At 38.3% G+C, this 16,399-nt stretch overlaps 1 protein-coding gene across 40 annotated transcripts in view; it reads left to right on the forward strand.

The window, feature by feature from the left end:
• The window catches only part of LOC133560307 (receptor-type tyrosine-protein phosphatase delta), a 687,524-nt gene that overhangs the window by 271,593 nt on the left and 399,532 nt on the right, over positions 1-16,399 (forward strand). For all 40 annotated transcript variants that reach the window (XM_061912688.1, XM_061912687.1, XM_061912702.1 and 37 more), the window contains one exon: positions 3,975-4,058. The gene's annotated coding sequence lies outside the window, so the exon portion shown is untranslated. The remainder of the gene's footprint in view (positions 1-3,974; positions 4,059-16,399) is intronic.

Here is a 16,399-nt window from a genome sequence, read left to right on the forward strand (position 1 = left end):
GTTGGAACAAACCCTATGGTTACCCTTCTCAAAGAGAGGAACCACCACACCGTTCTTTCAATCCAGAAGCATCATCCCCGATGTCCACGCAATGCTGCAGAGTCTTGTCAACCAAGCAACACAGCATCCAGAGCCTTAAGGAACTCCGGGGGCGGATTACAGCCACCTCTGGGGCCCTGCAAACGAGGAGCTTTTTTACTACATTGGCAACCTCAGCCCCAGAAATAGGATAGCCCACCAAAGATTTCCCCAGGCATTGCTTCCTCATTGGAAGACGTGTTAGGTGCGATCGAGGAGATCTTCAAAGTATTCCCTCCATCGATCCACAATGTCCTGATTCCAGGTCAGCAGCATACCATCCCCACCATACACGGTGTTGACAGTGCTTCCCCTTCCCCTCGATTCCCCTTCCAGGGGCAGCGGTTGGTGGTCCAGAATCGCTTCGAAGCCATCCGGAAGTCGTTGTCCATGGCTTCGCTGAATTCCTCTCATGTCCAAGCTTTTGTCTCTGTGATTGCCAAAGCCGTGCGCCGCTTGGCCTGTCTGTACCTATCTTTTGCCTCCGGAGCCCAATATGTTCAATTTTATATTACCAATATTTGCAATCATGCATTTATTTTATTCATGATTAAATAAAATGGCTAACATCAAATAAGAAGATGGATGGATGGATGGATGGATGGATGGATGGATGGATGGATGGATGGATGGATAGATAGATAGATAGATAGATAGATAGATAGATAGATAGATAGATAGATAGATAGATAGATAGATAGATAGATAGATAGATAGATAGATAGATAGATAGATGGATTACTCATGACAGGCAGGCACTGTGCAAAAACAAAGACATATTAGAGAGATTTTTGAAAAATGAAAAACAAGACAATTTTTTGTTTCATAGTGCAAAATGTCAGTGTGCAGAAGGACAAAATAATATTGTGCGTACACATCGTTTATAATGACACAAACTTCTTGTTTTTGCATTGCGGACTCCAAACACAACAGTTTAAATCTATTCTTGCTACCTCAACCTGGAAAAGGGTCACAGGCGGCCCTATATTGTGGTTGTGTCTCCATTTTTCAAAACATGACACTCTGTGTTATATTGCCGGCAATAATAATGGAGGCTGTTGGAAGAAGAGGACTATGGCAGTGGGCCAGCCGTGCCTTCTGTGATTTATGATAGCGCTCGGAGGCACTTCATGAGGTCACATTTTAGCCTTGATGGTGATATGTGTGCGTTGGTGGTATGCCAAAATAGCTAATCCTCACACTGCATTTTCATATATTTTTAATATATCATATTTTAGAAAGATCCTAATCATATTGTTTGCTTTAATATAGTTTAAATTAAATTGGTTTGTATATTTGAATGAATATTGATGTTATTTGTATTAAATATTTTATTTACATCACTAAATAAACCATATACGTATATATACATTTTTTTAGTTAATGTATTATCTGTATCGCATTCATACTATATATTTGTACATATACTAAAGAGGTAAATGTAATTTACTGTCCAGAAAGGACGACCAAATGAAAATCTTTGTTCGGAGTTTTAAGTAAATTTATGTTCGATGAAACGTGATTATATGCATTAGTGCAGGGGTAGCCAACCTTTAAATATTACAGCTTGTAACTGAGATTTTATGACCTATATTGAGTAAAACAAGCTTGAAACTAGAACATCGACTGATGCAAAGCTGCGTCATCAACACTCACACATACAGTATAAAAGTACTTTTTTAAAGTAATTATTTCTTACTTCAAAATGAAAAAAAATCACGATGCCGAGCGCATATCATTATGTCAAGATAATGGCACTAGCATTTACTTAATTTAAGAATACTTTTCAACATATTGAACACAAATGTCTCATTTGTTTTTCTTTCAAGAAAAGTGCACTTGTTATTAGTGAGAATATACTTATTTTAATATATTTTTTAGGTTCATTGAGGTAAGCTAATTTTACTTATTTTGGAAAGTCTTGACAAGCCGAATTTTCTTGTTCTATTGGCAGATAATTTTGCTTAGTTCAAATAAAATACCCCTATTTTAGTTTTTCTGTTTTTGAACACTGGCTTTTTGCACTGTAGATATAAATGCTGTTAAATGTAGCTTTGATGCAGCAAGCTTCTTTTGCCATGTAGCTACCATGAATTGATTAACGTGGACCCCGACTTAACCTTCCTCTTGTGTTAGCTTTCTGTTACCATCTCTTATGTTAACAGGTCGCTTTTGACCCATGTTTTAAATCAGCTGTAAAATACACTAAAAACAATTATCTATCATCCAATTTGTTTCTCATCTCTTGGTTACCTTGTTAGGCTTCCTTATCCTTGAAAATATTGGTTTTAATATTTTTGGTTTGGGCCATTGGGCCTTATTTTGTCAGTATACCCCTCGATTTCAATCTTTAAAAATGGTAAAACGAACCTCAAGAGAATCATATAAATAAAAAAAGGTTGTTGTGTTACCTAACTATTACTAAGGGGTATTAGAACACATCTCTTAAATAAATGTGTTTTGTTTATTTTTTCATTTTAAGAATTTTAGCTATAGTAACATCTATGGTGTTACGGGTTAATTTCGACCCATATATATTTACTTCAAGAAAAAGGCTAAAAAATATTTTTTTCAGCAACAGAAATCCAACATCAAACAAACAACCAATCAAGCAAATGAAACCAAGAGAAATAGATCACTAGTTCCAAAACTAATAAAAAAACAAAATCAGAGTGGCAAAAAGTGACACTTTTAGTGTCCGGCTTTTGTTTGTTTTTGTACAGGATAACAAGGTAAAATGAGAATCCACTAAAGCTCACACGATTGGGAGAGGAGCTGGCTGTCAGTGTGTTCAGTTTTGGGTCTTATCATTGCTTTATCATCTTATTTTTATAACCGGGTCGAAACCGACCCTAACAACACCAAGGGCATAATTTCTACCAGAGCATTTTATAATTTAGTAAAAAAAAAAAAAAAATGTTTTATTTTGTTGACAGAGGTTCCTGACAAAGTCAAAAAACATTGATGCAAAAAAATAAATGTATGTGGTGTTTTTATGCATTTAAAAACTAAAACGGGTCGGTGCCGACCCTAACACAAGACGAAGGTTAAACAAGTTGAAAAACGTATTCGGGTGTTGCCATTTAGTGGTCAATCGTACAGAATATGTACTTATTTGTGCAATCTACTAATAAAAGTTTCAATCAATCAACTATTGTAGTGTAGCTTGCTAGAATTCTTTGGGAATAGCTTCGCCTGTAATTTCGTTACATTTAATCGAGAGTAACATGGAGCTTGTCCATCACTGATTAGTTATTGCATTTTATTTTATTTGCTTAGTCTTCCTGTGTCCTGTGCTGACTAACCAATCACAGCTATTAATGTTGGTCTGTGTTCCGGGTCTAGCCCCGCCCTTTCCGCCTTCGCGTACCAGGTGTCTCAGTAATGTCAATCAGTGCTTGTTTTTTGTTGTTACACGTTCAAGATCCCCTTTTTCTACATTTCCATTTTAAAACATTGGAATTCATGAATGACAACGTCATGCCTCTTTTGTCTCTTCGACTTTTCGTTCTGCACTTCCTGGTTGAGACACGTGCAGCACTCACCGAGCAACTCCTCTCCAACTGCATTGTGTTTTGTACGCAATTTACGCAACAAATTCACATGGTATCTGCTCTTTTCTGTCGATCCATTCTTTATAGTTAAACTCCCACTGAGAAACGTATACTTTCAGAAATTCGCAATTTAACAAGGAACTGTCAATTGAGAAGTGCGCAATGCATTGTGGGACTTGTAGTTATAATAGTGTGGGTGATGGGGAGTCCCTCTGCCACTGGTATTTGAAGAAAATAGTAATAAGACAGTTTGTGACAGTTGCTGTTTCTAAACAGGTATCTATTAAATTACTGCTACTGCTTTTTTATTCACCACTAATATGTTGTTTTATTTGCATTTAGGGTGGTGTGTCGGCAAGATACACATGGAACGTCTGGCATGAGGGTGGCACCTGCATGACCCTGCAGGAGTAGCCTCGTTTTCTGGTAAGAAGGCTGTTGAAATAATACGTGAAACTATGAATCTAAATTGTGTATTATTTTTTGCAACGTATGTATATATTTTTTTTAAAGTAAATTGGAAATATAGTACAGTAGGATGAGGATGACATACTGTACTTTATGTATATTTATGTATATACAGTATTGTATACATCAATATATTTGACTGTCGCTCAATAAATAAGCATATTTTGTATATTTGGTAAGGACATCCATTCCCTTATGTTTGGACAAAAAAAAAAAATGTTTAAAAAAAAAAGGCTATATACAGATATAAAAAAATATATAGACATGCATATAGTTTTGATTTGTTGTTTTATCAATTTTTAAAAATACTATTAAGTTTAAAAAAAAAAGAATGCAGAGATTGAAGTAAAAATTAGAAGCACATTCCTGTGGTTACCTTTTGTGTTTTGAGGGAAGGAATAAAAGCAGCCAGTAGTCATATAAATATTGCACAGTGAGTACATGGAGGGCTTTTTGGCCAATAAATTATTTAAAAAGTCAGATGGCTTCATGCCAACCGGCACAGGAAGTTAATATCTCCCTTGCTGGCTCGCCCAGGTTCACCCTGCAGTAAAACGTGGCTGGGGAATTGTGGTTCGGGATTTTAGGCGCACCACAAATAACATAGCATTGAGCCAGAGGAATCCATCATGCTCATCCCACATGCTGTTGAGCCTGCACAACAACAACAACAGCAGCAGCAGCAGCAGCAGCAGCAACACCACCAGCAGCAGCTTGAAGTTAGGGAAAACACATACAAGTGCAAACAAAAAATCCAAAACGTATGTCCTAGTACTATGTTGCTGTTATATTTTAAATTATAAAAATTGGTATTTTGTGACAAAATTTATGAAAATTATGATGCTTTACCTGTCAATCAAAGGTCCTATTACACTTACACAATTCAAAGAAAAGCTGGAGCCTATGCTATATTTTACCCTACCTGTCTTTTAATTACAGAGTATATCAATACAATTTATAAAATAATCTATTCCAACTAAACTTCAGTAGATAGGCTTTACCTAATAATGTGGCCACAAAGTGCTCTCTTGGTTCAGTCAATCTCATTTGCATAAGATAATCATAAAAATCAGTGAAGCATGACATTAATGGTGCTATTCTTTCAGTATACAATGGTTATTTTAAAGTATTACCGAAATCATGAAAAAAAAAACAATTTACTGGGATAAAATACTGAATAGGGGAGCAGGTGGGTTAGTGAACAAAGAAAAACACTATCTTAAGTGTGCTAAAATATTTATTTAGAAACATTTATAAATTAGATTACTGCTACATCTGCTAAATGACTAAGAAGTAAATATATTACATTTTAGGGGCGATTTATTTTATCAAATATATAGATTATGTATTGTATTCCAGTCTTGTGTTTAGATTCTAAACAAGTATTCTGATCAAAGGTAACTGTAATTAAGACAGCCACCAGATGGCGTACTTTGTTTGTGAAAGCCAACTTTCAGAATACCATAAAATAAACTACAGTTTCAATTAAATTAATAAAATATCATAAAATGAAATAATGTGCAGTAAAATGTATTTCAAAATAATATTCATATTTACAAGGCTTGGGTTTGTCCTATATTTTCCCTTTAATAGACTAGACGTTGATCATTTAAAAAAAAGATAATTGGATACAATAACACTAAATGTTCCCTAGTGTGTGAATGTGATTGTTGTCTATTTGTGTTGGCCCTGTAATGAGGTTATCCAGCCTTCCGCTCGAAACAGCTGGGATAGGCTCCAGCTACCCTGCAACCCGCTGTAGAAAAGGGATGGATGGAATTATGGATTGACACTGTCCAAGATGATCTTATCCAGGGGTCACCAACCTTTTTGAAACCAATAGCTACTTCTTGGGTACTGATTAATGCGAAGGGCTACCAGTTTGATACACACTTAAATAAATTGCCAGAAATAATTTGCTCAATTTACCTTTAACTCTGTTATTGTTATTAATTAATGATATTTATCTTTGTAGAAACACTGATCATCTTAATGATTTGTCACAATAAATATATATATATATATATAGAAACAGATAAATGTGAAAAAAAAGAGGGTATTTCTGTCCGTCATTCCGTCGTACATTTTTTTCTTTCTACAGAAGGTTTTTTGCAGAGAATAAATGATGAAAAAAAACCTTAATTGAACGGTCTAAAAGAAGAGAAAAAATGAAAATTAAATTTTTAAACATAGTTTATCTTCAATTTCGACTCTTAAAAATTCAAAATTCAACCGAAAAAAAGAAGAGATAAACTAACTAATTCGAATCTTTTTGAAAAAAATTTAAAAAATAATTTATGGAACATTATTTGTAATTTTTCCTGATTAAGATTATTTTTAGAATTTTGATGACATGTTTTAAATAGTAAAATCCAATCTGCACTTTGTTTGAATATATAACAAATTGGACCAAGCTATATTTCTAACAAGTACAAATCATTGTTTCTTCTAGATTTTCCAGAACAAAAATTTTAAAATAAATTCAAAAGACTTTGAAAAAAGATTTAAATTTGATTCTACGGATTTTTTAGATTTGCCAGAATATTTTTTTTGAATTTTATTCATAATAAGTTTGAAGAAATATTTCACAAATATTCTTCGTCTAAAAAACAGAAGCTAAAATGAAGAATTAAATGAAAATGTATTTATTATTCTTTACAAAAAAAAAATACATTTACATGAAAATTTATTTGAATTCTCAGGAAAGAAGAGGAAGGAATTTAAAAGGTATAAAGGTATATGTGTTTAAAAATCCTAAAATCATTTTTAAACTTGTATTTTTTCTCTAAAATTGTCTTTCTAGAAGTTATAAGAAGCAAAGTAAAAAAATAAACGAATTTATTTAAACAAGTAAAGACCAAGTCTTTAGAATATTTTCTTGGATTTTCAAATTCTATTTGAGTTTTGTCTCTCTTAGAATTAAAAATGTCGAGCAAAGCGGACCAGCTTGCTAGTAAATAAATGCAATTACAAAAATATAGGCAGCTCACTGGAAAGTGCTGCTATTTGAGCTATTTTTAGAACAGGCCAGCGGGCGACTCATCTGGTCCTTACGGGCTACCTGGTGCCCGCGGGCTCTGCGTTTGTGACCCCTGATCTTATCCAACAGCATTCGTTTTATTGTGGTTGTTAAACCAAGGCAGGATGTGCGTGCGCACCCTTCTGCCACTTCATTGGGTACATGTGGTGCCATTAAAGTAAAATTGTTGACGGAGGACTAAAGGTTCCAGAAGCGTCCACAAGATGGCAGTCTATAAGTACAGATGAGTGATGGGTGGACGCAAAGTGGTGCAAACACTCGATATGTCCATTGCCGCTGTAACGAAGTGCGCAATCCACGGTGTGTGGATGTGCTGCTGCGCGAACTGCAGTCTTTTTCTTGCTTCATTTCCTGTTGTTCCTCTTTGTTTCCACACTTCTCCCTCTTTGCAGGGAGGATTGTGTTGTGATGCAGGCACACACACCTCTCTGCCATCTGCGTGTGCTGTGGTCTGCTACACTGGGAACAGTTGGGGGGCAAGCAAGTGGAAGCCAAAGTGTCTCATGGCTCTTCTTTCCCTTCCCCATTTCCACGTGTGCTCCTGCTGTGCTTTCACCGCAATCATCTTCTCACTTTTACACCTCACACTTGCTTGGAATAGTGCTTCAAATTAATGGTAAATAGGTGTGCAAATGTTGCATTTGGTCGGGGGAAATGCAATTTAGACTCCCTCCTTTTTTTATGGGCTATCTCTTGAAGGACTTTTCATAGGCAGCTTAAGCAATTTGAACACAAATGCCCTTTTCCCCATTTAGACAGCAGGCAAAAGTGGCTTCTTTAACAGGCAAAGCGATAAGAAATAGCAGCCCTAAGCAGCAAAAGGTCTGTGGAATCCATTATTGGGGCTTGTATGTATTTAAAAAAAAATGGACTTAGCGAGGGCCTGGTGCCACCTCAGGGTGACAAAAGCACATTTGGAGTCATTAGTGAAGAAAACATGTCTTTCTTTTTGAGCAGATGAGCATAATTTAGGCTATTTTCTACCTGTATAATTATCAAAGCAGTTCTGGAAATTAATTTCTACTTCTCGACTGCAAATGGCATAGAGGCCACAATTTTGACGATACCAACCTTCCAGTTTTTCCCGAGAAACCCCGTTTTTTTGCCTTTGATTACCGGCGTCTTCCAGTCAAATAATTTTCACAGATTTTGCGTTCCATGAATCAATCAATCAATCAATGTTTACTTATATAGCCCTAAATCACTAGTGTCTCAAAGGGCTGCACAAACCACCACGACATCCTCGGTAGGCCCACATAAGGGCAAGGAAAACTCACACCCAGTGGGACATTGGTGACAATAATGACCCAGTGGGACGTCGGTGACAATGATGACTATGAGAACCTTAGAGAGGAGGAAAGCAATGGATGTCGAGCGGGTCTAACAGGATACTGTGAAAGTTCAATCCACAATGGATACAACACAGTCGCGAGAGTCCAGTCCAAAGAGGATCCAAGACACAGCAGCGAGAGTCCCGTTCACAGCGGAGCCAGCAGGAAACCATCCCAAGGGTAGCGGACCAGCAGCGCAGAGATGTCCCCAGCCGATACACAGAGGGACATAGAAGAAAAAGAAAAGAAACGGCAGATCAACTGGTCTAAAAAGGGAGTCTATTTAAAGGCTAGAGTATACAAATGAGTTTTAAGGTGAGACTTAAATGCTTCTACTGAGGTGGCATCGCGAACTGTTACCGGGAGGGCATTCCAGAGTACTGGAGCCCGAACGGAAAATGCTCTATAGCCCGCAGACTTTTTTTGGGCTTTGGGAATCACTAATAAGCCGGAGTCCTTTGAACGCAGATTTCTTGCCGGGACATATGGTACAATACAATCGGCAAGATAAGATGGAGCTAGACCGTGTAGTATTTTATACGTAAGTAGTAAAACCTTAAAGTCACATCTTAAGTGCACAGGAAACATCTTTAAAAGTTGCCACATCAACATCATTCCTTTTAATTCCTTTTGATTGATTGATTGATTGATTGATTGATTGATTGATTGAAACTTTTATTAGTAGATTGTACAGTTCAGTACATATTCCGTACAATTGGCCACTAAATGGTAACACCCGGATAAGTTTTTCAACTTGTTTAAGTTGGGGTCCATGTAAATCAATTCATGGTAGAAATGTTCATGAAAATACATATATACAAGCAGCGTACAGTTCAATCAATCAATCATCCATCCATCCATTTCTACCGCCTATTCCCTTTGAGGTCGCGGGGGGCGCTGGTGCCTATCTCAGCTACAATCGGGCTGAAGGCACTGTACACCCTGGACAAGTCACCACCTCATCGCAGGGCCAACACAGATAGACAGACAACATTCACACTCACATTCACACACTAGGGCCAATTTAGTGTTGCCAATCAACCTATCCCCAGGTGCATGTCTTTGGAGATGAGAGAAAGCCGGAGTTCCCGGAGGGAACCCATGCATTCACGGGGAGAACATGCAAACTCCACACAGAAATATCCCGAGCCTGGGATTGAACCCCAGACTACTCAGGACCTTCGTATTGTGAGGCAGACGCATTAACCCCTCTGCCACCATGAAGCCATCAATCAATCAATCAATCAGTGTTTATTTATATAACCCTAAATCACAAGTGTCTCAAAGGGCTGCACAAACCACAACAACATCCCACATAAGGGCAAGGAAAAACTCACCCTTGTGGGACGTCGGTGACAGTGACTATGAAAAACCTTGGAGAAGACAGGAGACCGAAAGCAATAGACGTCGAGCGGGTCTAACATGATATTGTGAAAGTCCAGTCCATAGTGGACCCAACATAATGGTGAGGGTCCAGTCCATAGTCGATCCAATATAGTAGCGAGAGTCCCGTTCATTGTGGAGCCAGCAGAAAACCATCCCAAGTGGAGACGGATCAGCTGCGCAAAGATGTCCTCAACCGATACACAGGCGAGCGGTCCATCCTGGGTCCCGACTGTGGACATTCAGTACTTCATCCATGGCCACCGGGCCTGTCCCCCCCCAGTCCCCTGACCCCCCAAACCCCCAACCCTCCGCCAGTTCACACTTTCATTGTTTTTTGTTTCTTATACATTTCCATGATCAGAAAGGAGCAGATGAAAGAATAATATTTGTATATTTATCTGCCCCCTTTTTTATAACAAATTATTTTAGATGACTTTATCACTATTCCCTCCACCAACACCTGAACTCCAACATACTTTTACATTTTTGTTTAAGCATTTTCACAATGAAACGTCCAATCAAATTCAAAAAGCAGTTGCATGTAGAATAGAAAAAAATTGAATAGAATATAAAGTACTTTATTGATCCCTGGGGGAAATTCATATGCCAATTGTCTCTTTTTGTAACTGTTTTTAAATAAAAAAATCTTGCAACTTTTTAAGTGTTTCCTTAGAGAATTCCAAGCTTTCACACCAGCAACAGACAAGCACATTTGCTTCAAATATGTTCGCACTTTTGGATGTTTAAAGATGTATGGCCTTGAGTGATTCTCATCTTCAGACGTGAACACAAACAACTTTTGTAACTCCTTCGGAAGAACTTTATTCCTAGCTTTCTTGCTTATTTCTGCAGTCGGTCTGTTTGATTTACGCTTATGCTCAGTGGCCTTGTGGTTAGAGTGTCCGCCCTGAGATCGGTAGGTCGTGAGTTCAAACCCTGGCCGAGTCATACCAAAGACTATAAAAATGGGACCCATTACCTCCCTTCTTGGCACTCAGCATCAAGGGTTGATGATGAGTGCATCACCAGAATGATTCCTAGCGCGCCCACTGCTGCTGCTCACTGCTCCCTTCACCTCCCAGGGGATTGGTGAAATGCAGAGGGTAATTTCACCACACCTAGTGTGTCTGTGACTATAAGTGGTACTTTACCTTTAACTTTAAGCCTCGACGACAATTGGGAGGGAACTCGTAACAGGCAGCCTGGCTCGTCGCATGTTGGGTTATTCAATTAAATCGCGAGACAAGTGGATTAGATTAGATTAGATAGATAGTACTTTATTTATTCCGTCAGGAGAGTTCCTTCAGGAAAATTTTAATTTTCAGCACAATCCCATTCAAGATCAGACAAACATTACAGGGAGACAGAACAGGATCGCTGACAGGTCTGCCGGCTTCCAGTGCCCCTTACAAAAAAGATGAGATACAAGTAAACAGGGGAGGGTGGTGGGGGGGTAAATGGGAGAAAAAAATAGAAGATCAAAATAAAATAAAAAAATCGGTCTTAGCCTGGGCCCTGGAGAGGGGGTGCAGACTGAGGCCAAGGGGGAAAAAACAACTCATAGCCATAGAACACATCCCTCTTACATGTGTGTAAGAGGGAAACATCAAAGAACACAGAGGACATTAAAGACATTAAAGCAGCAGATACAGCCAGACACTTCTACATACAGCTATGAATAAAAAGTAAAGGAAACATATCCACTGTGGTGGCCTCTGCGGTGTTCCTCGCCATCGTCCGCTGGGGTGGAGGGAGCATGGCCAGAGACAGGAGCAGACCCAACAAAGCAACCAAGACAGCCAACTCCACTCTCGGCCAGTGTCCAGTCCGCATGGATGAGCGAGGATACGTCCAAGGTGACTGAGGTGCCCGACACCTGCTCACCCAGCCAAGACACCTCGAAGCCTCTCGGTCCCAGCGCTCAGTGCTAGCTCCGCAGCCCTGTCCCCTCATCCGCATCTCCTCCAGTCCCTCCAAACCGACTCCGGTGTGGCAGAGACCACACCGGACATAGAGATGGAAAACACATCCCTGCACATATTCCAAACCCTGTGTAAACATCTTCACACATTTGAAACTTATCATTTTTACCCCAAGAAGAACAGGCAGGTCACTCATTCTCATTTTTACCCCAAGAAGAACAGGCAGGTCACTCATTCTAATGCTTTTTTAAAGATATGTAAAATCGAGGCAGAAATGACAAGAGCCAGCTTGAAAAATATGCTGTGAAGTAGCCCAGAAATGTGTTTTATTTTTATTTACGCAATATAACACAGGTCCTCACTAGGAATCCTCATATTTGGCCCTACTAGCTTATATCCGTGGATAATTCAGAGTGGATAGCTCAGTTATTAGTAACACTGTCTTTTGTTGCAAGGGACTTTTGATGATCCTGGTTAGGGCATTTATTATTTATTAATATCTTAAATTGGTTTAAGTGCTATTTGGGACGAAAATTGTAATCCCTTACTTTCCCCTTTTTTCCGTGGACATTCCCTGTATTTTGATATGAAAATGTTGAGAGGCATACTTTTAACACCCCTGTGTTATCATTAAAAAACACAGGAAACTTACAACCAAAATTAATATACCTTTATTGCTAAATTAGTGTGAATTCTTAAATGATACATAGCATTTGCTACATCGTTATTGCAGAAGGCAACATTGCAGCGATGTGGGCATAGTACCAATGGGCCTGGGCCGATTACACATTTTGATCGACAATATACTGACTTACAAATTATTGCCGCTAAACGAAATTATTGCCATTATTTTTTTTAAGACCAAATTAACCACTTATGTAATGACAATACATGATAATAAAAGTATACCCTTTCAGATGCTATTAAATTGTATTTCTCATATATTTTAACTTTGTAATTTATATGTAAACTTGTGAATACAAAGTTAAATAAAACAACAACAGATAATAAAAATAAAATATACTTTGTCTGCAAGCTAAATTTTGCACTTGAATATAAAATTATATCCAAAGTCAATAAAGTAGGTTCTGTCCCTGTAAAGATGAGGGTGGGGAGGAGACCCTCAAATATACACAAACAAAACTATAAACAAAATGGCTAAATAAAGTTATTGTGATCAGAATGATCACAACATTTATTATTATCCTGGTATTGTTGAATGTGCTCAAAAAGTACTTATACACACACTAACATATATTAACCAAGTTGTGTTATTTTAATAACTAAAATAAATAGACACAATATACTTTCTTGGCAGAGGAAACATTAAATATTGTGCTGGCCTTATAAGAGCCTTATTATTTTTGTCTCTGGTTTTAAATAATTGTATATTTTATTGTAAAGGGTGATCAATTGTTTCGTTTCCGGTTTATGTGACATCATGTGAGTTCACTTCCTGTTGAACAGAGTTTGCGTGTGTCCGTCTGTTTCAACTTGACATTTTTCATGAGAATACTGTATAAACGGTAATTTTTTAACATTAGTTTAGATTAGGGAATTATGTTTCGTAATGGGGACGGACGTGAATGTCTGTTGTTTACATGTTGGCATTTAAGATAGCTAGCAAGCTAGCACCAATCAATCCGTTGGTATCAAAGTGCAGTTATGAATGACAGTTCTTTGATCATTTTAATTCAGTATCGTAATGCTAACCGTCTGGAGTTTTAATGCGGTTATCACTACCGTTTATTTTTAGTAGAAACGCCCGCAGCCGCAGAAACCGATGCAAAAGACTGATCGCTCTTGCAGATGTCTCACACGCACCATCACAAAAATAACACAAACTTTGATATGGACGTAAGGGTCACGGCCGTGCCATGCCTCACAAATAGTCAAAGACACTAGTCAAGGACAAGATGATTCACCCACTTCTTTGCAATCCTGCTGGGGCACAAATGCGTGCAGCCGATGAAAAGTGCGAATTCTCTTGAAGCATTCACATGGCGATTTATCGACGCTGGAAAACCTACCCTTCTTAATTTTCATTTATCGTCAGCTATTGACTTATTGAATATTGTCCCAGGACTAAGTAACAATCAGAATTAGAATCCAAGGCGAAAGGCACAAGATAGCAACAAATAAACTTTCCATTGTCAATGCAGCTCATAGGGCAAAAAACATTGATTTTATTTTAGTTATATTTAGACAAAAAAGTCCATCTGTTTCTCAAACCATCTCTTTATTTCATGAATTTCTTCTGTTATTATTTGTATTCGTGTCTGTGTGCTCTCTCCTGAACAAAATGTGGTCGTATCGTCTGCAAATACGCTAGTATTACCTATAAATCCATTGTAACTTAACAAATCTCGTTTGTGTAGGGATTGAGCTATTTTGGTTCCAGGATTGATCCCTAGGGTGAGCCACAATATTTCTTTAAAGCTGCAGAAGTGTTTGCCTCGCTAAAAATATAGTTTCCTGTTTAAGTAACGTGCTCAAATTTTTTATTAAGATTTTATAATTAATTGCTTCAAATGCTTTTGTTAAGTGCATGAACACTGCAAATACATACTGTTCAAAATCTAGTGCATTGCTAATTTCCTTTGTTATTCTGATTAATGCCATCGATAGGTCTGTATGCATATTGCTTCTCTGCAAACCTTCCACTTTAACTCATGATTTTGTCTAATCCTTTATATATATATATATATATATAGCCAATTGTGGACCCAAAATGTGGGAAATGTAATCGGACACTTTTCTGCAAAAATTGGAATAAGACAAAAGGCTTAAAATTAATAGTAGATTCTAGATTTATTCAGTATATTTTAGTTCTGTCTCACGTTTTCATTAGTAAACCAACAGCCCTGAGCTTGCGTGTAGTGATGTCTGCCAAAATTTTCTATTGATATTACGATAGCACAATTGCTTTGAAAGGTTTGCAAAATTTCTGACACTTGATTCGGAAATTTCGTCTGAAGATCTTTCGCCATCAATCCTGACTCCATAATTGTGACAATGCGCGCAGTTGGATACAAATCTTGCTAGCCCAAAACCCCAGCGTGGAAGGATGCTATCACTCGGGTACCACCTTCAGTCTGCGGCGGCCATATTTCATGACATAGCACAGAAGCTTAGGAGGCAATCAAGCATATTTAGCCATCTCTCACCTCTCACAGTCTCGCTCTCGCTCACACACACACACACCCTCCCTTCGTAAAGCAATTATTACTCCCCAGTTTTTTACTGTGCCTCGCCATGGGGAAAATGAAGCGCCGTACTTATCAGTTCAATGCATACACAAGTGACTGGGATGGAGGGCGCATGCGGATGCGATTCGGCACGGCCGGCGAGGGCTTCCGACGCAGCGCGATCAGCACATTTTCAGGGGTTAGCGGATGGGAGATACAGATATAACCATAAACATGTCACCAAAAAAAAGCTTATTTGCATTCATATTGGAGAGTCAAATTGATGCGAGGAGGAGGTCAGACAGGGAAGGTGAGGGTTTATGACCTGTGTATAGCTACCGCTGTCAGACGTTCTGATCTATTGGGCCGGCCAGCCTTGTCGGGCTTTATGTCTGATTATATTATCATGGCTGACAATCAATGCTGGTAAATGATCGCAAATGCACAAAAGGGGGACGAACCGAAGAAAGCTAACTGAAGACACGGTGCATATCAGTGGATGAGATTTCCAGAGTGGTATAAAATTGGCTACTCGGGCATTTTGGACAATTATTCACAAATTTCTGTGTCAAAGGTGCCCCAAACCTTTTGCCTGCATGAGCCAAAGTAAAAATGTGCCAATGGGCCACAGGCCAACCACAGCAATTTAAAGCATGAATCATCATTAGCCTCGTAGTAAAAGTAAATAAAAAGTTACGCTAATTAGTGCAAATAACATGGACAGATGGCAACTAGTTAGTTTGAGGACCTGCTGTCAATGATTGCGTAAGCTTGAAAGAAGTCAATATGAAAATGTTGGGAAGACACCCTTTAGTGGGCCAAACAAAACCACTCGCCGGGTGAAATTTAACGCACAGGACCCACTTTGGGCACCTCAGTTCTGTGTTAGCTTTTTATGCTAATTTGTGGAAACTTTTCAGGGGACAGCATTTGAATATTACCAGGACATGACATGTTGTCTACAAACAATCATAACAGTTTTCCAAGTCGAACATTCCCAATAATGATACTACCTGTTCAATTGACAGGTGTAAAATTGGCAAGCACGACATTTCAGAAACTTTCATTTGCGGAAACAGTTTATAGTGCTTTATTAGGATACGACGTGCTGTCCAAAAAGAATCAGCAGTGTTTTGTAAGCACAATATTCCAGTGAAAAATGCCAATTGTCACAAATGTTTTGGACACTTCACTGCTCGTGTCTGTGCAAGTGTGTGGCAACAGTTGGTAGGATGCAATTTGAGCATTTACCAGGAAACGTTTTCCGATGTCTGAAGAGAATGGTTATAGTTTTCTAAGACGAACATTAACAAGAAAAACAACGTCACTGTATCTTAAATACACATCTAGACTAGTTTGTGTGAACAATTTGAGAAACAGCATTTGATCATTACCAGGACATAGCTTGTTGACAATTTACTGGTCCACAGAC

The sequence above is a fragment of the Nerophis ophidion genome, linkage group LG10, assembly GCF_033978795.1.
Source record: "Nerophis ophidion isolate RoL-2023_Sa linkage group LG10, RoL_Noph_v1.0, whole genome shotgun sequence".
NCBI lineage: Eukaryota > Metazoa > Chordata > Actinopteri > Syngnathiformes > Syngnathidae > Nerophis > Nerophis ophidion.